The 25,382-nt window shown below is 43.8% G+C and overlaps 2 protein-coding genes across 4 annotated transcripts in view; one reads left to right on the top strand and one right to left on the bottom strand.

The window, feature by feature from the left end:
• Positions 1-1,999, bottom strand: part of WDFY4 (WDFY family member 4) — a 290,937-nt gene extending 288,938 nt beyond the window's left edge. For 2 of the 3 annotated variants that reach the window (XM_033130918.1, XM_033130921.1), the window contains exon 1: positions 1,865-1,999. The gene's annotated coding sequence lies outside the window, so the exon portion shown is untranslated. Of the gene's footprint in view, positions 1-1,351; positions 1,625-1,864 lie in introns of those variants that run through there. The other variant, XM_033130920.1, reaches the window with a different exon arrangement.
• Positions 2,000-22,963: 20,964 nt separating this feature from the next.
• Positions 22,964-25,382, top strand: part of ARHGAP22 (Rho GTPase activating protein 22) — a 207,607-nt gene continuing 205,188 nt past the window's right edge. Inside the window, exon 1 of the mRNA XM_033129704.1 lies at positions 22,964-23,282. The gene's annotated coding sequence lies outside the window, so the exon portion shown is untranslated. The remainder of the gene's footprint in view (positions 23,283-25,382) is intronic.

Raw genomic sequence — 25,382 nt, 5'->3', positions numbered from 1 at the left:
TGACAAAAATTAAAACTCTGACAACATCAAATGTTGGAGAAGATGTGGAGCAATGCAATCGTTTGCTGATGGGTGGGGAAAGTGATACCCACACTGGATTAGCAAGTGAGGCTGAAGATGTATATATGTGTGACCTACGAATTCCAAGCCTAGAGCATATTCCCTTAGGAATTCTGGAGCGTGTCCTAGGTGCTGGAGCACCTAGCAGCTTATAACAGGCAAAACAAAACCCTAGATATATCCCACATGCCCACCAGCTGTAACTTGGGGAAGTATATTGAAATATATTTCTGTATATACAGTAATAAACACGAATAAATTAGAGGCACATGCAACAATACGAAGGAATTTCAGAAACACAATTTTGAGTAAATTAAGCAAACCTTAAAAGAATATTTAATTCCTATTTACAAAGTTCAAAAACATGCAAAACTAAATAACGCATATTTAGCAATTTAAATATACGACGCAAAATTATAAAACGAAAACAAGGGAACAGCAGCCCCAAATTCGGGACAATAGTTTTTTTCTGACGAGAGAGGGAGAAGGACAGTACTCGGAGGCCTTCAAAGATGCTGATGCTCTCTGAAAACAGCAAGGTGGCAGCACACAGGGCCAGTGGCATGTTTATTCCGTACACCCTACACATGTTTTCTAAAAGTTCTGTTCTACCTAGTCAACATTTAAAAGCTCCCCAAGTCAGGGGGAGTACACCCCAAGTCCTCACACTGGACAGGAGGCCCTCCCTGACCTGACCCCAGCCAATCCCTCCCTGGCAGTCACCTGCACCCCCCGCACTCCTCTCTGCTACGCTGGCCTCCACCTGCCCCCATGACTGCACCTTGACCTCCATTCCCCTGCCAACATTGCTTCTCAGAAACCCACAGGGCTCAGGCCCTCCCTACCATCAGGTCTGCCCCCAGAAGGCGCGTAACGTCCCAGCCTCCTGTCCCCCACTCACCACCCCACTTCAGACCACGGCACCGAGCACTACTGACTCCTGGCCACTGACCCTATTCCTTTAACAGTGCCTGGCAGGAAGTGGCTTTCAGTAAATATTTGTTGAACAATTAAATGGATGACTGTGCAGAAAATCATATTAAAATTGAAATGTTCCATGGAAAGGGCAATACATGAAACCCTTAGTTACCAGATTAACTCCTTATTGCTTCAGAGAGGTTGGTAAAAAGGATTGGTGCAGCATTCTCTACGGTGGGATTTCAAGGGAGAGGAGGAGAGTGAATTCTCAGTGAACTAGGTAGTCCTGCTTATTAAGAAAACACTGGCGTTTCTGAGGTTTAATGTGGTAATTCAGATGAGGAAGGGGAGACCCAAAGAGGCCCCTACTTACCAGACCCCCAGGAGTGACCACAGGGCCACGACAGAGCCAGCTCTCCTGGTGACCAGTCTGAAGTGGCCCCCACTGCTCGCCACCCGTCAGAGGCCTGTACTGGGGCCGGGCCGGGGGGTCTCACGGTCAGCCCCACCTGTCCATCCCTGGACACTTGGCACAGACAGGCCCCGTTCAGCCTCCCTAGGTGTGCTAGGTCACCTTCCTTAGCTGAACCACGAGAAAGGGCTTGACCTGAAGCCGGAGAATGAGCAGAGGTGCTGGGGCCGGGCCTGGCTCAGCAACACCCACAGTGACATCAGAGTGGCCCTGACCACATGTGCCACCCACCCTGCACACACTTCCTTCTCATCAGCTTACCTCCTCTCCCACATTCCCAGAGCAGGCACTGGAAGTCACATGTGCTCCCATGCTTAGCTTCCCGGGAGGCGGCCAGTAGGCCCCGCCCTGACAAACAGGACCCCATGCTCACCTCTGGGCTGGCCTGGTGTGTCCAAGAACAAGGTAACTTACCCAGAGGTGTGTTGGTCAGGGTCCGCAGACGTCAGATGTCGTGGGCGACCCCATACCCAGCCGCAGCCCTTCAGGCCTGAGGGAAGAGGACGTGGGCCAGCATCGCCAGCCTTGAGCGGTGTTTCACTATGAATCACTTACGCTGGGCCTTTGCTCATTTCCTGGAGAAAGCAGAAGTGGAGAGTCCGCAGATGCCTGATTCTGCCCACTCCCCACACACTGACAGAGCTGCCTGAGTTCTGGTGGGTGACTCAGGCCTGCAGAAAGGCCCCTCGGGGCAGTAGCTCAGCGGTAAGTCAGGGCTGGGGAGGGCTAAGGACAAAGAGGAAAAGTTTGTGAATAATGGACACAGACTTCAGCTCTGTGCCGTCAGGCCGGACTTCTCGTTCTCTCAGACCCACCTAACTTTTCTGAGCCTCCAGTAAAATGCGGAGAATAATGGTGTTTAGTTGAATTTAATTAGAAGTATGTCTAATTTAATTAGCAGTATGTCTGTGGACATTGCATGGACTCATCGACCACTTCCGTGTCAACCCAGAGAGACCTTTTCACTTGAATCCCTTTCTCTTCCATCCTCAGGCCTAACTTATACCACCAATGAAGGGAGTTCTCCAGGATCAGATGGCCAATCATGGGTAACATTGAAGCAATGATGAAAGAAAAGTTTAAATAATAGGAGGAAGTTCTCTGAAACTCAGTATCAAAATTCTTTTTCCTTTGGGTTTATTAGGCTGAATCTTTTCATACCATCTATCCGTCTCATCTATGAAAAGCCAGCCAACCTGTCCGTTCAAACACAATACCTCCCTGTGCCACAGGAGCAAGAGGAATTGTTGCCATGATAACCTGATCCTTAAAGCTAGCTCCTTACCTGTTTCTAGCTCACAACCAGCTGACCATTTATGAGTAACTAGTAGTGAAAGGCAACATCACCTGTTATGGGAGGCAAAAAGCCTCTGAGATTGATTCAAAGATGAAAACAACATTCGTAACGAAACCTCAGCTCTCACCAATGCAAACTTCCGGTGAACAGCAGTGAAAGTAGAAGACCTTACCTATTCAGCTGAAGACCTGGACCACATGTCCATGCTGACCCCACGTGCATGGGGTCAACATTTCTGCTCAACTTTTCATTTCTCACTCCACTGTCCATGGGTGGAAAGGAAGTGAGAATGGGAGGTGGCAGGGTGCACAGCACAGCAGGGCACTGCAGAGCACCCTGAGGCATGCGTGCAGCAGGTGTGTGCTGCGGCACGAGGGCCGCCTCGTCAGGCCAGAAGGGGCTCCAATATTTTTTTAAATAACAAACTCTAAACCGTGCTTACACTATCTCCGAGATCCACTGCACTATAGTGTGTACACTTATGGGGGGAACGGCAGTCAGTACAAGACTTCCCTAGGGAGAGACCTGCCTTTGTTGACTAAAGATGATAGGTCAGTAGAGACTGTGATCTTGGGTTGAAATTCTCACTACTGCATTAAGACAACTGAACATCTTTAAGTCTGTTTCTTATTTGTGGCATGGGACTAATGCGAAGCTATAAGAAACAAATCAAGCAATATCTACAAGAAGATTTTTACACAATAAAAAGGGCTATAAAAATGTGAGATTATTATTGAGAGAGTTACCCACACAAAGACACTGAAGCAGCCAGGGCAACTAAGAACTGCTCATACAAACATGTATTTTTGTTGAGAGGAAATGTGAGATTCTGTGATTTTTTTTTAAAGTGTCTAAAAATAACAATTATACTTCTGCTTCCAGTTATGACAGGCCATACCCTCCTACAGAAAGCAATTCTAAAATGGAACAAATATGTGAGACAACCTTTTTCAGGCAGTGTAAGACTATGGTCCTTGAGATAAGAAAAACATACAAGGTAAGTCCCACAATTGTCCTGACTGTCCTCCTAGGGGTGCTTTTCTGCCAAGGTGCAAGAAGGTGGAACTCCAAGGGCAGTAACTTCCCAGAACTACAAGGCATAAGTCAGATAGTTCCAGGCTTCTGAAGGGGCTGAATTTTTCAGGACAGTGTCCTGAGAAGGTGTGTTGTGTGAGAATTCATCATGTGTGTCTTTAGCCAAGGGTTGCCTATACTTGCATGGGGTGAGACTCCAAGAGACCTAGCAGCGATCACCAGCTCCAAGGCTGAGAACTGAATGGAGATAACAGAGATTGGGATAATCATTGAGATAACGGTGTTAGGAATGTTGGAGTTCCACCTCATCCACACTGGAGAGACTTCACTAAGCATCTTGGGATTTCATTTTTATACTCCAGGAAGACCATACCCTAGAACAAGAGCGATAAACTAGGAACAAGATTCAAATTGAAACAGAATAACCCTAACAAAGAATAAAAGCAAACCGGGCAGAACCAAAAGGATATTTAACTGCCAACCAGAAAACAAAACTCATCATCCTTTAAAGGAAGAAAACATAATGCAGCTTCCCTTCATATAACATGCACACTGTCCAGCTTACAACTAAAATTAGTAGAAATATGAAGAAACAGAAAAATGTGACCCATAAGAAGAAAAATAACTATCAATAGAAACAGACCCCAAGATGACCCAGATACTGGAATTACCACACAAGGACTTTAAAGCAGCTATTAAAAATATTTTAAAAAACTTAAAAGAAAAGATATCCATAATAATTGTAAGGTGAGAAATTTCATCAAGTAAGTGGAAAATATAAGAAGATTTGAATATAAATTCTAGAACTGAAAAGTATGTCTGAAATGAAAATTTTCCTGGTGGGCCAAAAGCACATTGTTGATTAAAAAATTTTTTTAAAGTTCAATTTAATAAACTTGAAGACCAATCAACCAATCAATAGAAATTACTCAATCTGAAGGACAGCGAGAAAGAAAAAAAGATTGAATAACAGTAAACATGTGCTCAGTTGCATTTGGGACAAATATCAAATGACATAATATGTGTGTGTCTTGTGTCACAGAGAGAAAGAGGAGCGAGAAGAGGGCAGAAAAGCTATTTGAAGAAATAATGTTGACATTTCTAAAGTTTGTTGAAAAACAGCAAATTGCACAAAAAGTTCAGTAAATCCCAAGAAGAACAAAATAGAAAGAAAACCACAATTAGGCACATCATAGTCAAATTCATGAAAATCAAAAATGAAAAGATTGTCTTAAAAACAGCCAGAGAAAGTAAATATTATATATAGGGGAACAAAACACAATTTTCAGCAGATGTTTTACCAGAAACAATGGAAGTCATAAGACAATGGAAAGTTTTGTCTAACATGCTAAAAGAAAAAAAGAAAAAATTTGTTAACTTATAATGCTTTAGCCAATGATATCTTTGAAAAACTGAGGATTAAATAAAGTCATTTTCAGATAATGACAGCTGAAATCATTCATCTCCAGAAGACTTGTACTACAGGATATTCAAAAGAGTTTGTGGTTGAAGGGAAAAGACATCAGATGAAAACTTGGACCTACAGAAAGGAAACAAGATCACTATTAATGGCAAATATGTAAGTAAATGTATACAAACTATGTACTTTTTCTGTCTTAATTTCTTTAAAAAGACTATGACTATATAAAGCAAAAATTATAACATTGTACTTTGGAGTTTATACCATATGTACATGAAATAGTTCTGCCAATCAAGTTCGTGAACTTGCCACCTGGTGCTTACATTGGCAGCACGGTACAAACAGCTCGGTGAGGTTTCATGACCTTAGTAATGAAATCAGGGACATGTTAGTCCAAGTTGATGGGGATAATGCCATGAAGAAAACGGCAGTGCACAAATGGGTTATACGTTTTTCTGAGGGGAGAGAACACATCACTGATGAAGAGAGGTCACTGCGGTCAGTAACGAGCAGAACAGACGAAAACATTGCAAAAACTTGTTGAATTGTGCGTCAAAATCATTGGCTAACTGTGACTAGCATAGCAGACCAAGTAAACATTGATAGAGAAACAAGAAAATCTTAACAGAAAATGTTGGCATGAGTAAGGTGTGTGCAAAAATGGTCCCAAAGGAGCTCTTGCATCACGACAATGCACCAGCTCACACGGCACTGTCTGTGAGGAAGTTTTTAGCCAGTAAACAAATAACTGTATTGGAACACCCTCCCTACTCACCTGATCTGGCCACCAATGACTTCTTTCTTTACCTGGAGATAAAGGAAATATTGAAAGGAAGTCATTTTGATAACATTCAGGACATCGAGGGTAATACAATGACAGCTCTGATGGCCATTCCAGAAAAAGAGTTCCAAAATCGTTTTGAAGGGTGGACTAGGTGCTGGCATTGGTGTCGGTGCAGAGCTTCCCAAGGGCAGCACTTCAAAGGTGACCGTAGTGATATTCAGCAATGAGGTGTATAGCGCTTTTTCTAGGAGGAGTTCATGAACTTAATTGTCAGGCCTCATATATATGACTGTAATTGCACCAAAGATGAGGGAATAAATGGAAGCATACTGTTGCAAGATTCTCACATTTTTACATGGAATAATATTTTATTAACTCTAAGTAATAATAAAATTGCTATAAATTGATGACATATATTTTGTTTATAGCTTTGTGACAACGATGTCAGGAAAGTCAAAGTTCAGTTCTGATCAACAAACCCAAACTGAGCATCAGTTCTGTGCCAGACCCCAGCCCCACCCTGGAGAAACGGAGCTGAATAAGGCAAATCCTCTGTTTGGGCTATTTCCACAACAAGTGTTAAAGGGGGTAGGGGGTTCTCTCTCACATCGTGATTTAGAAGGCACAAGCTTCTTTGTCCCTTAGAGTCTTGTTGTCATCTGCATCCAGTCAGCAAAAGGGGAAAGAAAGTGGACAAGGCAAACCTCCACTCGTAAAAGCCCAGCCTATAAGTGGGCTTTTGGTTCACATTCCGTTGTAATTGGATGGCCGTATCTAACGGCGAGGAACGATGGGAAGTGCAATGCAGCCATGTGCCAGCCTTAATCCTGTGATTAGGAGAGAATGCACTGTGGTAGGCTGTTAGTCTCTGCCAAACTCTCTTCAGAGAGCTTACGACCTATACACAAGACAATAATCAAAAAAGTTAATATTTTCCTGACATTTAAAATAGATCATGTTAATTTTGTACATGATGCAAAAATGTATAAGGAATAAAATAAAACTCATTAATAATCAATAGACATTGATTTCTATTGAAATCAAGAAATGAGAATATCATTTCATTCTTTTTTTCCATGTTTACCAAAATATATTTTTGGTCTTTTTTTTTTTTTTAACAAATTTAGAATCATGCCATAAATTTTGCTTCATACCCTGTTGGGTTTCTTTTTTCCACCGAATTCATCATAAATACTTTCCCATTTCATTATCACAATGTATTTTTTATAACAATTAGGATCAAGGAGAAGGAAGACTGTTTACATAACAAAAGAATGTGGTCTTTTAAAAAATCTGTAGAGAAAGCAACTTCTTTGGAGTTACTTGTATTCCCACATCCCCTCTGAGGATCATGATAAACTCCAGGAAAAGACAATAAATCCAACAAGCAGATTGTACTTCCTCAGAGATGGAAGACGTGAGTACTGGTGCAACTAGAAAGTAACTCCAGGACACCTGGGCCTGCAGGAACCATGATAAATACTAATGGTGACATAAGGAGACTTGGAGAAGGAAGAAGGGATTGGAACACTACAAATAGGCAAATACTTTCCTAATTTTCAAAAAATAGCGAAAATGTAGAGTCTACCATTCTACACTGGTATTATTGACATAAAACTCAAAAGGAGCCCATTGAGAAGATAAAGAAGAATCATAAGCTACTATTCAGTTAAATGTACTTTATTCAACCCACTTCAATCAGCGTAATGATTTGCCAGAACCGAGTCCTGCGCTGGGTTCTGCAAGCACAAATAATCAAAATGTCTTCCTCAAGGAGCTGTCAACTTGAGAACAAGTCTTTAGGCTAAGCTCCTTTATCTTTGGTGAATAAGAAGATACTGGCATCAATATGGATTGGACAAGGCATCTTATGATTTACACTCCCATTTATTCCACTCTCCACACCATAATATGACCGACACTATGCAAGCTGCCTGCGGTGGTAACATGCAGTCTGTCTTTGGGTAATTCATGGACATCACACACACCATACAGATCTCAACCACCATGCACAGCCACACACCTGTCACGCCAAACAGTTTTATTTTGGAGAGGTAGGAATAGACAGCAGAAACTTCAGTTTAACTCTGACTGCCATTATGCCCTCACATCACTGATGTAGCATTGACAGAAATTCAGTTCTCCCTAGAGTCTCAACTTTGGTGGAGACCTCACGGACCCCGAGTGAGGATATCAATAAGGAGTAACCTTGGTTGAGGACTGCTTCTGGTAATAAGGAAGCTGAGGGGATGTTTTGTAAAAAGATTAATGGAAAACAAAAGCCTTTCCAAGAAAATGGATATCCATGATGAAAATAAATCAGTCCTAAACCCTACCTCACACCATATAAAAAAAATAAGTCAAGGTGTTTCTCAGACCAAAATGAAATATGTTTCTTGGAGAAAACATAGGAGAATATCTAGGCAACCCAAGAGTAAGAAAAGGTTTCTTGGACAGGACACAGAAAACAATAACCATAAAAGAAAAGACTGATAAATTAAACTTAATCAAAATTAAAATTTTCTTCTAATCTTCCTAAAAGACACTGTTAGGAAATGAAAAGGCAAGTCAGAGATTGAGATAAAAAATTCACACAGCATACGAGTAAGGGAAGTATCCAGAACATATAAAGAGCTCCAACAAATCAATAATTAAAAGATAAACAACCGGATAAAAAATGGACAAAAGATTTATCTATCTATCTACCTAGATAGATATCTATATAGATATCTATCTAGATAGATAGATAGATAAATCTATATATCTGTATATAGATATAGACATAGACATATAGATATATATAATATTGAGCACATTTACATGTACTTTTTGGCCTATTGTATATATGTGAGTATACCAGGGGTGCCAAAAAAATGTATACAAGTGGACTCCTTGGTCAACGTTGCTCAAGCAGTAGTTTACCGTCATCAGAAGTGTCTGGATGCTGATTGTAACCACTTTGAGCACCTCTTGTAATTGCAGAAGTCAAACGTGACTTGTATCATCTTTTGTTATCGGTATATATTGAGTATTACAATTTTAATACAGTTTTTTCCTTTCTTAAAGTGTGTATACATGTTTTTGGCACCTTCTGTTTGTGTGTGTATATACATACACACACAAATATATACACATATAACATATAACAAACACACACAAATGGTCAAAAAGTACATGAAAATGTGCTTGATATTGTTAATTATCAGGTAAGTGCAAAGTAAAACCATTTTGAGATACCTCAGCACATCCACTACAATGGCTAAAATTTAAAAGATTATCAACAGGGAATAGTGAAGATGGAATGGTTGTAAAATAGCCACTGGAATGGTTGTACATTGCTGGTAGGAATGTGTAATGATAGAACTACTTTTGAAAACAGTTTAGCCATTTCTTATAAAATTAAACATACACTAACCACGTGTCCCAGCAATTCCATGCCCACGTATTTACCCAAGATAAATGAAAACACATGACAACACAAAGATTATGCATGAATATTTATAACAGCTTTATTCATGATAGCTAAAATTCAGAAACAACCCAAATGTCAATCACCTGGATAATCAATAAAGAAATCATGGCATAATTATACAATGGAATTCTACTCAGCAATAAAAATATCCAACTATTGATACATCCTTCAATGTGAATGAATCTCACAAACATTATTGACTGAAGCTGCACACACAGGGTGAATTCTTTGATTCCATTTGTATGAAATTCTTGAGCAGACAAAATTAATCCATAGTGGAAAAAATTCAGAACAGTGGTTACCTCTAGGAAAGAGTTATTAACTAGAAAAGGTCACAAAGGAACTTTCTGAAGTAATGAAAATATTTTAGGTTTTGATAGAGGTATGGCTTACACGGGTGGAACAATTTTTTTAATAATGCAGTTAAGATTTGTGCATTTCAATATACATAAAATTTTATATTAAAAAGCTATAAAATAATTAAGTGGGGAATGGGTGGAGGTATAAATGTAACAAAAATGGCAAAATGTTAATCAAGGTTGAAGTTCAACCATGGGTACATGGGTTCATTATATTATTATGTTTACTTTATATACATCTTCACATTTCTTCCATAATAAAACATTTTTTTAAAAGAAATTGAGAGAAAGAGAGCAAAAACGGGAGGCTAGGTTTACCAGAAATTAAAATATATTCTAAATCATCCGTCATGGAAACAGTGTCCACATGGATAAACAGAACAATGGAACAGATAGAATATCCAGAAATAGCCTCAATTACACATGCAAATTTAGTATACTCAAAGGTGACATCTCAAATCAGTGGGAAAAGATGGACTATTAATAAGTGATGTTAAGATAATCGGATATGTACAAATATATGTACATATATACACATAAATATATGAAAAAATAAAATGAGATCATCTCTCACAACTCAGTAAAAGCCAAATGAACCCATTGTTTACATGTCAAAACAAATGCTAAAGAAAAAAATAAAGAGAATTTACAGAGCACCTGACAGGTAATAGTAGGGGCATAGTTCTAGAGAAGTGTAGAAGTGGCCACAAAGTAGGTCAGTCCCAAAAAGATGCCAGGCTCCCAGCCAGGGAGCCAGACCATGGGTGAGAGCCTGAGGATGGGCCAGTGTGGAGAGCCAGGGGCGAGGGTGGTTCCAGCAGGAGCCGACAGAGCTGAGCAGTGGGGCATGGAACACCAGAGGCTGCGTACAGGCCTGGGGAAACCAAATGAAACCACGAGTGCATGGGGCTTTGCCATGGAACGATTGGATTTGTTACCACACCAGGTCGGCCACAACTGCAGCAGCTGCCTAGTGGGGGTGAGGAGGAAGGCAGGGAAGAATGGGCAGGACGAGAGGAGCATACTGCATGTGCGGTGCCCAGAACAACCATGGGAAGCCCCAACAGAGTCTCAGACAAAAATGGCAGCAGAAGTTTGCCATGGCAAGGCCACAGGGGAGAAGGGGCAAGGCCTTCGGATGGTCGCCCTTCTAAAATTCTGCCCAATCCAGGGGAGGCTGCTTTTCCATTTCTAAAGGTCACACTCAGCACTTAATAGGTACAGAGAATTCCCCCATAGGGAGGGCCAGAGAAGAATAAATGGAAGATAAATGGAAGAAAGGAAACCCCAACAGCATCAAGCACCTGAAGACAGCTGGCAACACCTTCCTCCACCACAGAAAGGATGGAGATGAGAGATGGCTCTGGAAAAGCACAGGAAACAGATGGGCAGGAAGACATCCTGAGGGAGTCGTGTTGGAGGCCAACCTGGAACATGCAGGCAAGCTCAGACCGGGCATGGAAAGTGCTAGATGGCGCTGTGTCCAGCCCTACAGGTTGTAACCAGGAAGATGAAGTAGAAAAAAATGCCAGCTGATATGCACCCTCAGAGGCCTGACTCTCTGGACAAGCAGCAAGTAAGCACACCCACAGGAGGCTGTTCCTCTTGTCCCTGTGTCCTGCTGTCTGCACCATTCCATGTGTCGGAGGCTTCCGGCTCCCCGCTGATGACAGCACTCATGGCAGAACATGGCCAGCCTGGCTCATGTGAGTGCTCTCTCACATGAGGTCTAGCCTCCTCGAGAAAGATGCTCTCTATTCTTATGCCTCCATTTGGATCAGGGAACACCTGAACCAACTACATGTGGCCTAGACGGGACCTGAGAACTGACCGTGATAGGGTCACTGTGGGTCAGCCCCCCCCAGTCAGAACAATCACTGGTGGGAAGGATGCCCGCTGGGCTCACATTGGACGGACCGAGGTGTTCCAGCTACAACCACCTGGGGGCCTGGGGGAGGAGGAGCATGGGAAAGGTTGTCGCCTCCATGCACCTACAACCTGACCAGATTCTCCAAAAAAGGTCTCCTTGCAGTGGTCACTGAGAGACAGCTAAGCAAGTCCTCTCCTTAAGCTGAAGGAGACAAAAAGGAATGAGGGTATGTTGAATGAGATGCTTGACTCTGGAGGAGGGCAGAGGGAACCAAAGGCCTGAGAGCCTGGGGTTGGTTGATTCAAAGAGCTAAGTGGATTTAGTAGGCCTCCCCAGAACAGCTGAGAGAGGTGTGGTGGCGGCGGGGAAGAGTAAAGTGGCCGAGCTCCTGTTCTAGGATGTGTGAGCTTGGTCAATGTTAGCTGACTCTTAGTGGAGGAGACTCCCTCCCAACTCCTGCCAAGCTGCAATGAAGTGCTGTAAAGAAAAGGAAGCACCTTTCTCCTGCCCCCAGGCCATGCACAGGTGCAGGCTCCTTCAAGGTCGTCCTGGGGACCTCTTTGCTTTTGCACATCCCCCTCCAGACAGTGGCTTTCATTTACAGGGGAAGCAGGGGGTCACTGCAGGTGGGGCTGGCTCCACGGTTCAGTAGCCCCCTTGCCAGCTGGCCGTGGTTCCTGCAGGCTTCCATTCAGGCGTGGCCCCCAGTCACACCCTGCCAGAAAAGACAGTGCCAGAGATCAGTGTAAGTTCCAAACATCAGTAGGAGCACGGCCATCATGGTTCCCAACAGAGGCACTGAGCCCACGTGGTCAGAGAGGAGGCTATGGCATCCTGCCGTCCTCCCTTCCCAAAAGCACCATTTCCAGCAGCCACGAGACCTGACAGAGGAAGGGACAGCTGGGGGACAAGCCACACCTTGCAGAGGGGCAGGTGCAGGGGCAGATGCTAGGGGTGAGCAGAAGGGAAAGAGTGATCTTGGGAGCATTACTTAATTGCATGGAGACTGTTTTCTCATCTGAAAATGAAGACAATTACAGCCATTTCACAAGGATTTTGTTTTAATGAGAATTAAATAGAATAAGTGTCTAAAGCTAACAGGTAAAAGTGTCTTCCCCTTCTTACCACAGCCCTGCTTGGGGGTGCAGCAGTGACTTTCTGCAGTTTGAGGGACCTAAAGGGACAAACGAGAGGGAGATGCCTTCGGCCCATAATGCACCTGCATTGCTGGGAAGGAAACTCATCTCTGCAGCTGCAGACTTCTCCCTCTCCTTGAAGGGGGTGTGAGATGTGAGGTTCTCTAAGGTGGGAACCTTAGGCACCGACTTCTTACTTGGGGGAGCACCACATTTCCTGGGGGGGGACGGAGCTCCAACTAATAGTGGTTTAAGTATCTTAATCCTTTACTGCAGAGCACAAGACCTGCCAAGTTAAGCCACTAAACTGTAGGATTCTGAGTATGTCATCTAGCCACCTTGAGCCTTCCTTTTCATACACATAAATTGGGGATAATGAAGATTAAATAATAAGAATGTATCATATGTCAAGTGCTATGTTTAGCACACTGTGTTTGTGGTATAGACAAGCACAAAATATGACCATTCCCAATGTAACTGGAGAATTCCGCTGGTTGGCAGAGGGAAGGTACATGGAAACAGGGATTAAACGTGAATTTAGGCCTTTTGGGATGTTTGCACATGTGGTCGAAAGCAAAATATACTGTAAAAAAGATTACTGCAAAGTGTATGGGATTTGGGCTGAAGAAAGCAGAAGTTGCTTTTTGATAGTAGTTATGTTAGTTTTTTCACTTAAAATTTTTTACTTACACATGGAAGCAAAATTCAGTGCATAACAGCATAAAAAGTAGCTTCCGTTTTGGCCATGGTCATTTCCTCTTTGGCCAAATAATCACGAAGAGTGATTGCTTTTAGATCTTCTGGTGTTTACCATCATAACTTCAACTACTGCTTCTCCTTTAGGATTAATTTGAGACAAGACCTTGAGACCTTTAGACAAGGAAATTATTGCTTTCACTATTTTCTTCCTCTCTCAAACTCCTTTTTGATTTGTAATTTTATTTTATTTTAGTCTTCTAAATGTTGTCTTTCCAACTTTGTTCATTATATCTTTATATTTCCTTCTAGTAATTGCCTTCATGACTTTAAATAGCATATTCACTCAGCGCTATGTCGAAGTAAGATAGTATTTGCTGTTATGAAAGATAAGGATACTGGTGTAGTTACTCTGCCTCTGTCCTCCCCCTACTTTTGCTTATTATGTTATTGTTTTCACATCATCATGGTTTAAAATAGTTTTATTAGCAAACTGAAAGTCTCTTACTTGTTTTGTTGATAGGTTGACTCTAAAAACTAGAAAACTAATGACTGGCATTGACAATACTGTAGTCGCGAACGTAATGTTCGCCGTAGAACCAAGAAACATGATTGACCCAGAGAGAAGAAAAATACTCCTGTCTCGTTAACACTTTAAAATTAAATTATACAACCTTATCATTCAATAAATTATATTAAAAACAAGGTAATGAATGCTCAAAAATTACTCATTATTTTGTCACATTCGCTCTTGTGCTCTTCAGCTTCCTAACACCTGTTGTTTCTGTGTCACTGGTGGATGCTCTACTGTGCACCTTCCAGCTGGATTTAGTGACAGCATGTTGGTAGTTTTCAATTGGCCATGTTAAAATTGGTGGGAGAATTTACACCATGAAAAATGGAAAAGGTCTACAAACAAGGGCTTGATGGAGTATATTGTTGATCAGGCTTTAGAAAGTGGTGGAGAAAATACTTACAACAGAGATTAAATTTAAATTGTGCTGTGTCTACAGCCATTACATGGTGAATAGCACGAATATTGAGGAAACACTTTCCCAGTGTTTGAAAACAATAATCCAATTCAACCAAGTCACTCACACCGTTGAAAACTGAGTAAAGTTCTGATATCCATGCTGTGAAAACGGAAAATGGTTTTAGTTTAACAAATATAATCTGTATGAGGATGAGAAATGATTTAACAGGGGATGACATATTAGATTCGATGAGTATAAATTATTGGGTAAAGCATTGTGGGTGAGGATGCAACTCCATTTATCAAATCGTGGTTAAATTGAGACCACAGTTTGGCTACGGATGCAAGAGTTTGGCTAAATGAGAGGAAAACATTCTATAAGAATCAATTAGCTGCATAGAATTTGCAATAGAAAATTGTATGTTTTATTATTATTTGTAAATTATGTGCTACACACACACTTTCTATCATAAGATTTATAATAAACTTGGATGGATGGATAGGAGGGAGGGAAGGAGAGAAAGAGGGAAGGCTTGGGAGAGCCTGCTGTGAAGCAGTTACCAGCACACGTTGTGTCTGAGGCCAGCTGATCTTACCGTCCTGTCACATAAGCAATTAAGAGAGAATGAGGAGAAACATCTTTCTCCCTTGCTCGAGGGCCAGCCTGGTCCCAGGGGCTACAGGACTCATCAGGTGGATAATTAGGATTCATTATCCAGGAAGTGGAAGAAAAGCTGGGAACCAGTAGGGCTGCCAGAGCAGGTCACCCCTCTGAGCCCCCACATCTCTATAAAGGGGCTGCTGATCCCTTCCCCCAGCCTCATGGGACAGTTGTGACACTCGAGACCATATCATGGCTGCAGGCCCACTGGCAATACTTGTTCTTTAAGAGACGTGCTCCCATCCCCACCACCTATGACCAACAGAATGGTTGCTCAAACAACCAATGGTCACCCACTGCCAGGCTTCCCCAGAGCCCCAGGAAGCTGCCAGCACGAGAGCCATTGCAGGGCTGGCCCAACTCTGAAGTACGTATGGGGAAGTGCAGGGAGACCACGCACTTCTGCTTTCTGCTCACACTCACTGAGGTACCAGCCCAGGACGCACATTTGAATTCTCAAACCTCAGCCACAGGTTCACTTCAAGTTTTGAGGGAAAATATACCAGCAGTTTTATTATAATTCATTATAGCTGGGTCCTCTGCAGAAGTACCTCTCTGTGTTTCTGAAACTATGAAATGTAGCAATAATTGCTCTAAATACAGGTGGATGTGACTGTCACCCACAGAGATTGTCTTTTTGTTCCAGATGTTTCTTGCAGAAAACCCCAAACTTAAAGTATTTATTTACCCTTCCGTGAATCTATCCTAAGGAAATGACCCAAAATTCAGAAAAGGCTTTTTATATATCTGCCTCAAATCCTTTTTAGATAATACAATGATGGGGGACATAAATAAATGCAAAAGCAGACCTTAATGTGGAAAGGTGCTCTCTGCATGTTGGAAATAATGTGAGGTGTTCAATTTTAGGAGACTTTACAATAAAATATTATATGGTCATTAATAGGTCATTTTAGATGTTATTTTTAATACATGAGGAAACGCTTGATTTCTAATAGTAACTTAAAACACAGGTGAGCAACATCATGGCTGCGAGCTCCTGCTCTGGGATCAGAGGCCCTCAGTTCAAGTCCCACCTCTGCCCCTCCTTAGATGCCAGACCTTGGGCAAGTCACTTCAGCTCCTTAAGCCTCAGCTTTCTGATCGGTACAATGGGACCATAGCAATTCCCTTCTTCGTGGGTGACTGTGAGGAAGAGAATGAGATGATTTGCAGTACTGGCACGAGGTGAGTCTCTGTCATCACCTAGACCAGGGGTGTCCACACTGCGGCCCACGATCCATTGTTAATTGGCCCGCAGCAAATTCCAAAAATATATTTAGTTTACTTAAATAAACCAGGTGAGGCAATACGTACTTCACCTCGAATGAGTGGCCCGGCTGTTTGTGTATTTTACCGCATATGGCCCTTCGTAAAAAACGTTGACAAAAGTTTGGACACCCCTGCTCTAGACAATCAGCATTTTTATAGCATCTGTGGCAAAATCCAGCCACATAAAATCCTGGAGAGAAATGTCACAACCTGCCCCCTAGTGGTGGTCACTGGCTGGTGGACCTGGGGAAGATGTCTCCTGATTCCTGCCTTTCTGGGATATTTTCTCCTTCTCCCCCAGCCCCACACAGCACCCTCCACTTTCCCTACTGCGCATCCATTCCGCAAACCACGCGGTTAGAGTTGCCTCCTTGCAACTGTGAGCTCAAGTCAAGGACCCTTTCTTGCTTCCTTCTGCAGCCCCAGTCTTGAGCGTGGAACCTGGCAAATAGTAGGTGCTCAATCAAACATTTGACTGTCAAGTTTTCCCAAGTTTTATTGGGTATATACTGCTACATAACAAAATACAGTGGCTTAAAATAAAGCTACATATTTATTGTTTCTCATATTTTGTGGGGCAGGAAGCAGGCAGGGGTGGGCTGGGTGATTCACCTGCTCCACACAGTGTGGGCTGGGGGCTGCCAGCTTGTTCCTTTGGGAACTGAGAGGGGCTGCAAGACCCGCAGGACTTCACTCACACAATGGGTGGGCTCCTGGAGGCCTCTCTGTCCACACATGGCCTTAGATTAAGGCACGCCTTTACCAACATGGCGGTTGACTTCCAGAGAGAGAAAGAGAAGCTACCAGTCTTCTTAGGGGCCAAGTGCAGGACGGTCACAGCATCACGTCCACCTCAAGTGAGGAGGGGCATGTGCACACAGGGAAGGCAGGCACCTGGAGCATCTTTGGAGCATCTGATATTGATGGAGAGAAAAGAAGGACACTTTTTTAAAAAGTAACACTAGTTTAAGCTGGTCTGGAGAAGCATTAGTTAAGGTTTTTGCTGTTTCCTTTCAAAGTGCATGGAGCCCCAGGCCTAACTGCAATGCAGCTCCCTGACCCCGGAGCAGCAAGCCCAGAAGTCTCCTTGCAGCATGGCTGTGCTCTACTGCACAGTCACACAGGGCTGGGCACCCAGGAGACCCTTGGAGGACCCTGCCCAGCTTATTGCCCTCAAGCCCCTGAGCCCCAGCACCTGTGTGCCATGTCCTGTGGGGGAACGAAGGTGAGCAGGGCAGCCTCCAAGTCCTGTGACCGCCAGTCTCTGCTGGAGGCGAAGGCGTGAGCCTGGTAACACCTGCCACGGAGACAGGCATTAATGTACCTGAAGCAGCACTGACAGAAAGTGCTGCCTGTTCAGGAAGGGGGCGTTGTCCTGGGCCCTGTGCTTTGAGGGCCCACAATAACCCAAACATACACAACCTACATGTATTAAAGAATACAGGAGCACCCCTGTGCCCTGAGATTTGCACTCAGTGCTGGCCCAGGGAGACCCACAGCCCTGGCCCTACACATCTCGCTGAAAGAGGTGAGCTCCCTGGAGGCAGGGAGGAAGCACTGTGCAGGAGCCTCATGTCCTGCCTGCATCCTCAGAAGGAAAAGCAACTCAACTGAATGTCGTGGATTCTGTTTGTAGGTTCAGGTTAAGTTTGGAGGTTGTATCACTGCCAACATGCACACAGCTGCAGTGTATGAAGAGGAACCGAATACGGAAACAACAGAAAAAAATACAATTAACTTTTCAAATCCGTTCCCTCAGATCATTGGAAAGTAGTAGATTCTCCATAACAAAATCTAATTTCCTATTAATCTGGGGAACATAATTTAGTGGTTACCAGACGGTAAGGGGGATCAAATATATGGTGATGGAAGGAGAACTGACTCCGGGTGGTGAACACACAATGGGATTTACAGATAATGTGATACAGAATTGTACACCTGAAATCTATGTAATTTTACTAACAATTGTCACCCCAATAAATTTAAAAAAAAAAAAGAAAAAAAAATCTAATTTCCTAATAGTGCCAAGAATCCATTTTCTTGTTTCTCTTAGAGTTCAAATTCATAGTCCCTTAGGCACCTGTACATCAGTGCAATATTCACAATGGTTCTGCATGGAAGCTTGGAAATGTCTTAGAATAGTAAACAATTCACTTACTCCTAAATGCACACATGTAATTCTAGACATAACGCATAAAGTCTGACACTGATCCTTCCCACTAGCCACTAGATGGAAAATGCACACCAGAACTGCCAATAGTTTAATTCTATACTTATTTTATACTTTTAAAATCACAATAAAATTTAGTTTTGTTCAAATAATTTTTATTTAATTTTTTATATCCATTAATTATCATATACCTTTTGCCTTTTGATCTTTTAGACAAATCTTTAAAAGTGTAATAATAGTATACATTAACATAGTTTTAATATCCTAAGAAGACCTTTCTATATGTATACATAATAGATTAGGAATGTATATAGTTGCTATTAGTGAGTATTTACTATTTTGCATTCCATTTTAAACTTTTTATTTTGAAATTGTGGATTCCCAGGAAGTTGCAAAAATGCTAAAAAGAGGTACCCTTTACCTCATTTCCCCCCATGGCTACATCTTAAGTAACTATAGTACAATATCAAAACAAGGAAACTGACATTAGTACAATATGTATCATTCTATGATGTTTGATCATGTGTATAGATTTCTGTAGCCACCGAAGTACAGAATTATTCCATCACCACGAAGATCTCTCTTGTGCTACCCCCTTATAATCACTCCCACCACCTAACCCCTTGATTCCTAACCGCCGGCAACCACTAGTCTGCTTTACAAGTATACAATCTTGTCATTTTGAGAATGTTATATAAATAGAATCATGCAGTATATGACTTTTTTGAGATTGGCTTTTTTTTTCTCCCTTAGAAATTGCGTAGAGCATGGAGAACCTATTTCTCAACCCCCTTTAAAGCTAAACTTGGAATGAAAAAAAAACTGTCATCACATGCTACCTCTTTCTTAATGTCTTTAGTTGATTCTTAATTTTCAGCATTTTTGTTTGTTTTCTAATATACACATTTAATGCCATAAATTTCCTTGAGGTACCATGTTAGCTACACATGTCTTGAAATGTGTTGCATTCAATTCTAAATATTTTGTAATTTCCATTCTAATATCTCCTTTGAGACATAAATTTTTTTTCAGTGTTTAGATGTATGTCCTTTATTTTTAGCTGTCTTTTTTGTTATTGATGTCTAATTTTATTGCATTGAGGTTAGAGAATTTTAAATAATATTGATTCTTTAGTGTTTATTTGTTAAAGCTTGCTTTGTGAAATGATATATGCTTAACTTCTATAAACATTCCATGGGCAAAGGCTTCTATGTGTATCTATTACATCACTTGCTTACTGTATTATTCAAAATCTTTACTAATTTTTTTTTGGTGACTTGTTTGTTTATCAGTTTCTGAGAGTATTGTCATAAAATTTCCACTAAGGTTGTGAATTTGTTGAAATCTCCTCATTATGTGACAGGTTTGTGTTTGCTAGTTTTCCTCCTTTCAAGCTTTGTTATTAGGTGTTTACAGGTTCAAGACTTATATATGTGGAAACTGTTCCTTTTATCATCTTATAACAAGCAATATCCTTAGTAAAGCCTTTTCGTTAGTCTGTCTTATATCATGTTAATATTACTACAACAATTTTCTTTTAGCTACTATTTGGCTGGTATATCATCTTCAATATTTCTGTGTTCTTATGGTTTAGATATCCTGGCAAACAGCTATAATTTGATTTTTTTAATCCAGCCGAAGTAACTCTAGCTTTTAATATGTGAGCTGAATCTATTTACATTTACTATGATTACTTTTATAGTTATACATATTTTTTACTTTTTTCTTTTGTGTTTATATTTACCATGATTTTTCTTTTAAGTTTGTTTTTCCCTCTCTTTCTTCATTATATTCAATTTATTAAGTATTCTTTTTTTTGTTTTTATCTCCCTCTACTGGTTTGGAAGTTATACTGGATTGCACAGTGCAGCTCTAGATTTTCTAAAGTCAAGTATGCATGTCAAACATCATACTGCTGTTCTTTACTTGTTACTCTTAAATTTTTGACATGCATACTTGACTTTAGAAAATCTAGAGCTGCACTGTGCAATCCAGTAGGGCTACCCAGGGCCTGGATTAGATGGGGAGGCAAGTGAGGCAGTCATTGCCTCCTTAAAATTTGTACCCTAGATGCTTCTCTTGCCTCATCCTGTGGCAGCCCTGAGCCCCTCAGAGGTGTGTTTCCCGTGGTGCTATGGAGGTGACTCCTCTGAGCTCCCTCAGGCCAAAGAGCCCGTTCTCCTCCGAAGGGCTTCCTCAGACTGGTTACAAATGCGCTGCTGGAAAATCGATTAGAGCAAGTAGTGTGCTGAGAGCGCCATCTTGTGGTCACAACTGCCAGTTACAGTCAGGATTGTTCAGTATCTACTATATTATATTAATTAGTTCAGTGTTTCTTCTAACCAATAATGGGAAGCTCTCTTCAAAAGAAGGGGGAAAACAATCCCTGGGCCCCAGCGTCGACTTAAGTATTTACACACATAAAACAATATCTAGCCTGACAATGCTTATAACTTATAAACAACTTTTCTACGTAAGAACAAACAAAGGGTCCCCTAAGAACTCAATTCAGTGTGATCTCTGGTGTGGTTCTGGTGGTTCTGGCTGAATTTGTGACTGACTGCTGGGCTTCAGCGGCTCACTGAGCAGAGGCCTCCAGAGGACTGTTATGACCACCCTGATTTCTGGGGGCTTTAAAGCCCCCTGAATCCCTACAAAGACCCTAACTTCAGGGAAGCCAGTCAGCCCACTGATGGTGACAGGTTCCTGGCGAGGTCTGAGGGTTCCCACCCAGCCATCTGAAAGGCCCCAGAAAAGGCCCAAAAGGTACCCACAACATAGCCACCAGCTCCCCCGGAGACACACTGCACCAGGGCCCAACATACTGAACAGTGAAGACAGACATTCTCTGCCACTTGCTGCCAATTCAATTTTCAACACTAATGTAAACTCAGGCACCACCACCACCTAAGAGTGTTTGATTATGAGCTAGTTATCCAACCTTATAAAAACGGCTTACTTTTTAACTTATCATGTAAATTAAATGCAGAATTTATTACAAAACTAACACCCAGTTTGAGAAGCAAACATTGCCCTAGCTAATGCTGCTGCTGACGACGGAGGGAGGTAGAGGGACAGGCACTTCCTGGGACGGACCCCTCGAGGCAGCAGTATTGTCATTACCCTCATTTTACAGGTGGGGTCCGGGGCTCAGAGAGGTGGTGTGGCTTACGCAGTGACCCAGCTACAAAGTATCCAGGGCAGGAGTTAAACTCATTGTGGCCTGAGTCCAGTGCCCTTGTTCTTCCTGCTGCAGCTTTCACTGCCTCCCCCACAAGCCTGGATGGAGAGTTCACCCTGCTTGGTGCATGCACACAGGAGGTCTGCTGTGCTGCTTTCCAGTCAAGCCCACCATAAGAGTGGGGACTGAAAACAACACCCTACACCTTGTTTCTCAGGAGCCCTGAGTTCCAGCCCTGCAGCAGGACCTGTGCTGCCGTACCTGTGCCAGCAATTCCTCTCCACCACAACCAGCCCTGCCCCACTCCCGGGGCCTCCAAGGGCTGGCAGAAGGTTTCCACAGGGCCTGCTTCTGCCATCATTTCCTCCCTTAGGCGGGACTCACGGAGACTCCATCCCAACCCCAGCTCGTCCAGATGGCTTTCTGAGGCTCCCGTCCATAGCCAGCCATGCTGACCGTGGTCAGGAAAAACAAGAGTGAGAGGCCACACTGAGCCCAGACGAGGGGAAGGCTGGCCCACCCTCAGGGAAGGAGGCTTTCTGCCCATCAAAGCCCCACTGGGAGGCCGATGAGGGCCACCTGCCTGCTTCTCTCCGTGGCTTTGGCTTTCAAGAGGTGTTGAATCGGCTGCCTTGGCTTCAGATCTCAGCAATGCCACTTGTAATCTGTCCCCTTGGGAAATTCGCTGGACCTTTCTACCCTCAGTTTCCCACTCCAGAAAGTGGGGAGATTTGGGTGATGCTCGGTCCTTAAGAAGTGGCTAAGATCCCCCTTTTGCAACCTGAGTGCTCCCTCTCCTGCTAATGACTTCTCCAGCCCCACTTCCTCCCCATACTGAAGACACATTACTGGGCCAGGGGTGCAGAATAAAGCGGTTCAGAGGAAGACTCAGTGTAGAAATACACAGCACTTCCACACACCCTGCCAGCCACGCGTGGCCCCGAGGAAGATGAGGCTACAGGTGAGAGTGGGGTAAGTCAGAGCTTGTAGATCCAGGTGCTGGGAGGAATGTGGAGATGGGGGCCTGGATGCAAGGGAGGCCGCCATTTGGAAATGTGGGAGGCGGTGCCTGATGGTGCCGCCAGGGGGCGCTCTGCACCAAGTCAAATTCCAGGTCGGCGTCTGTGAGTGGCTCTGCCCCAGCCCTTCCTGGCAGAGGTCAGCTTCCCAGGGATGCATTTCCTGAGCTGAAGCTGCTTCAGGCTCTTAGCAGGCCAAGGACAACGGCCATCAACGCATCATCCCCAGAGGCACTGAGGAGCCAGGGAGCCTGGAATCTGGCTGATGATGTTCAGGCCAGGGCAGCTTCCTCCTGGTCCTGCCGGCCTCCCCTGCTCGCTTGTCACATGGGGGATCTGGGGGCAGGGCCAAGGCCAAGGCCCCAGTGAGAAGAGGAGGCAGGGAGCCCCGAGCGCGAGCCCGAGCGCTCCCTCCAGGCGGTGCCCTGAGGAAGGATCCCCAGGCAGGCTCCCCGCAGCAGAGACGGAGGTGTCCGGCTCCCCGGACCAGGTGAGCAGACCCCGGTGGGCAACACCCAGGCAGCTTTCCTGGGAGCCGGGCCCACCCCCACCTGCCAGGGTCCATATGCCCACACTGTGATGGGGTGCTCACACGGGGCGCAGCTGGGGGCCCTGTGGGAGATGAATGAGGAGCCATAGGGTAAACACGTGGCTGGGCCAGTCTGGGACAACAGCAGCCATCTTCCCATGCTTGAGGGATGAGGCCGCAGGGAACAGAGCAACCTGGGTTTGAACCCGCACCCCCACCGTGTTAAGCTGTGTGACTGGGAGCAGCTCACAAGTCCACTGTAGTACTCACCTCAGGTGCTGTCGGGTGAGGGTGTTTGGTCCACCATCGGCACCTACTAAGTGCTAGCTGACATTATTGATCATGCCTGTGGTGGGTGATGCCAACTGCAGGGCAGCGTGTCCTGAGTCCAGGAAGACCTGGTGTTTCTAGCAGTGCCCTCACAGTGAGTGTGTCCGGTGCCAGCCGCTCCTGGCTGAGTCATCCCCAGCTTGCTGTCCACGGCTGCCCTTCACAGTGCTGTTTGGCAGGTCCAGGAGCTTTGCCCCAGTTGTGCTGAGCCTAGCTTAGACACGAAGGTGTGGTCTGCCCTTCAATACCACTGCAAAGAAAGGTGGGTGACGGGAAGGCAGGGACTGGGGTGGGTGATTGGAGACCAGTTTTCTTGTCCCTCTGCCCCTGAGGTTGCTTTCTTACGGCTGATAAGCCGAGCCCACCATACCTGCCCTTCCACCCATGTTCTCCCCAAAGTAGGCGCCCACTCCCTGGGGCTTTGTCATCCCCACCACAGGCTGAGGTCGGCAAAGGTCAGTGCTCTAACCAGAGCCCTCCTGGTACAATTATGCCCTCCCCCGACCATACACAAACACACACACACACACACATACACACACACACACACACACACACACTCCCTTCCCCCCCACCCAGTTAGTGGGGCCAGTGAGGGGCAGAGACCTGCCCAGGGCACAGCCAGGACAGAGGCCCAGCTCACTGTCTCCCAGGGAGGCCTCTTTGCTCTGTAACAGCAGAGCTGAGCTTGGATCGTAGACCTGGCCAGGAGAAGGATAGAGCCCAGGAAAGAAAGTAGGGCAATCAACATGTCCAAAGGGAAGAGCTAACATTGTCACACACACACACACACACACACACACGCACGCACGCACGTCCACCCGTGGGGGTCAGTCTCATTTATCTTACCCTTAGAGAAACTTGCAGTGGGCATTGTATTTTTGGAGCCCTCCTCCCCTCCGCTTTGTCATAGTTCCTTGGCATCTATCCTAGCATCTCCTTCTTTCTTATACCAGCCCAGATGCCTGTGGAAGCCAACTCCACCCAGCTCCTAAGACGAATCCAGGTTGCTTTAGCCAATCATTACATCTCATTACCCAGCCATCAGGATTGGTTCAGGGAGAGATCAGTTGCCCAGTCAAGGCCATAAGGCAAGAGAAGATATTTGGGAGAGTAGGGGGGAAGCTTCCTAACACTTCTGAGAGAGACACTACAAGAAAAGTCTTTTCTTCCTGTTAGACATGAAGGAGAAATATTAGCTCCTGAAGCTGGTTTCCAACATTTTTAAATAATAAGGCAATCTCTTGATTAGGATGAAGCAGAAACCCCAGGAAGCAAACAGAAGAACTGGGGTGGGTGGGGGACAGACTTGGTTGACATTCAAGCTGCTGGATCCAGCCATGCCTGAAGCCCATATGTGAGGACTTTCCCACTAAAGGAGCTAATAAATCTCTCCTTATGTTTTAAGCCAATTTTAATTGTCTTTTGTTTGTTTGTTTGTTTCTAGCAACTGAAAGGTTCTTACCTGATTATCCTCTTTTTACCAAAGATAAAATGAATACCCAGAAGGTAGAAGTATAGGGTTGCCAGATAAAATACAGGACACCCAGTTAAATCTGAATTTCAGATCAACAATGAATACCTTTATAGTAGATGTTATGTCCCATGCATTATTGGGAACACACTTATACTAAAAATGTAACTGAGCATTCCAGATTTTTGTTTGCTAAAACTGATAATCCTGTTTTAGGAGCACGTCCAAATTTACACTACTATAAAGGGAAAAACCTG

Source organism: Rhinolophus ferrumequinum, chromosome 16 (assembly GCF_004115265.2).
Source record: "Rhinolophus ferrumequinum isolate MPI-CBG mRhiFer1 chromosome 16, mRhiFer1_v1.p, whole genome shotgun sequence".
NCBI lineage: Eukaryota > Metazoa > Chordata > Mammalia > Chiroptera > Rhinolophidae > Rhinolophus > Rhinolophus ferrumequinum.
The sequence above is the reverse complement of the archived record's forward strand: the minus strand, read 5'-3'. Positions and strand labels throughout refer to the sequence as shown.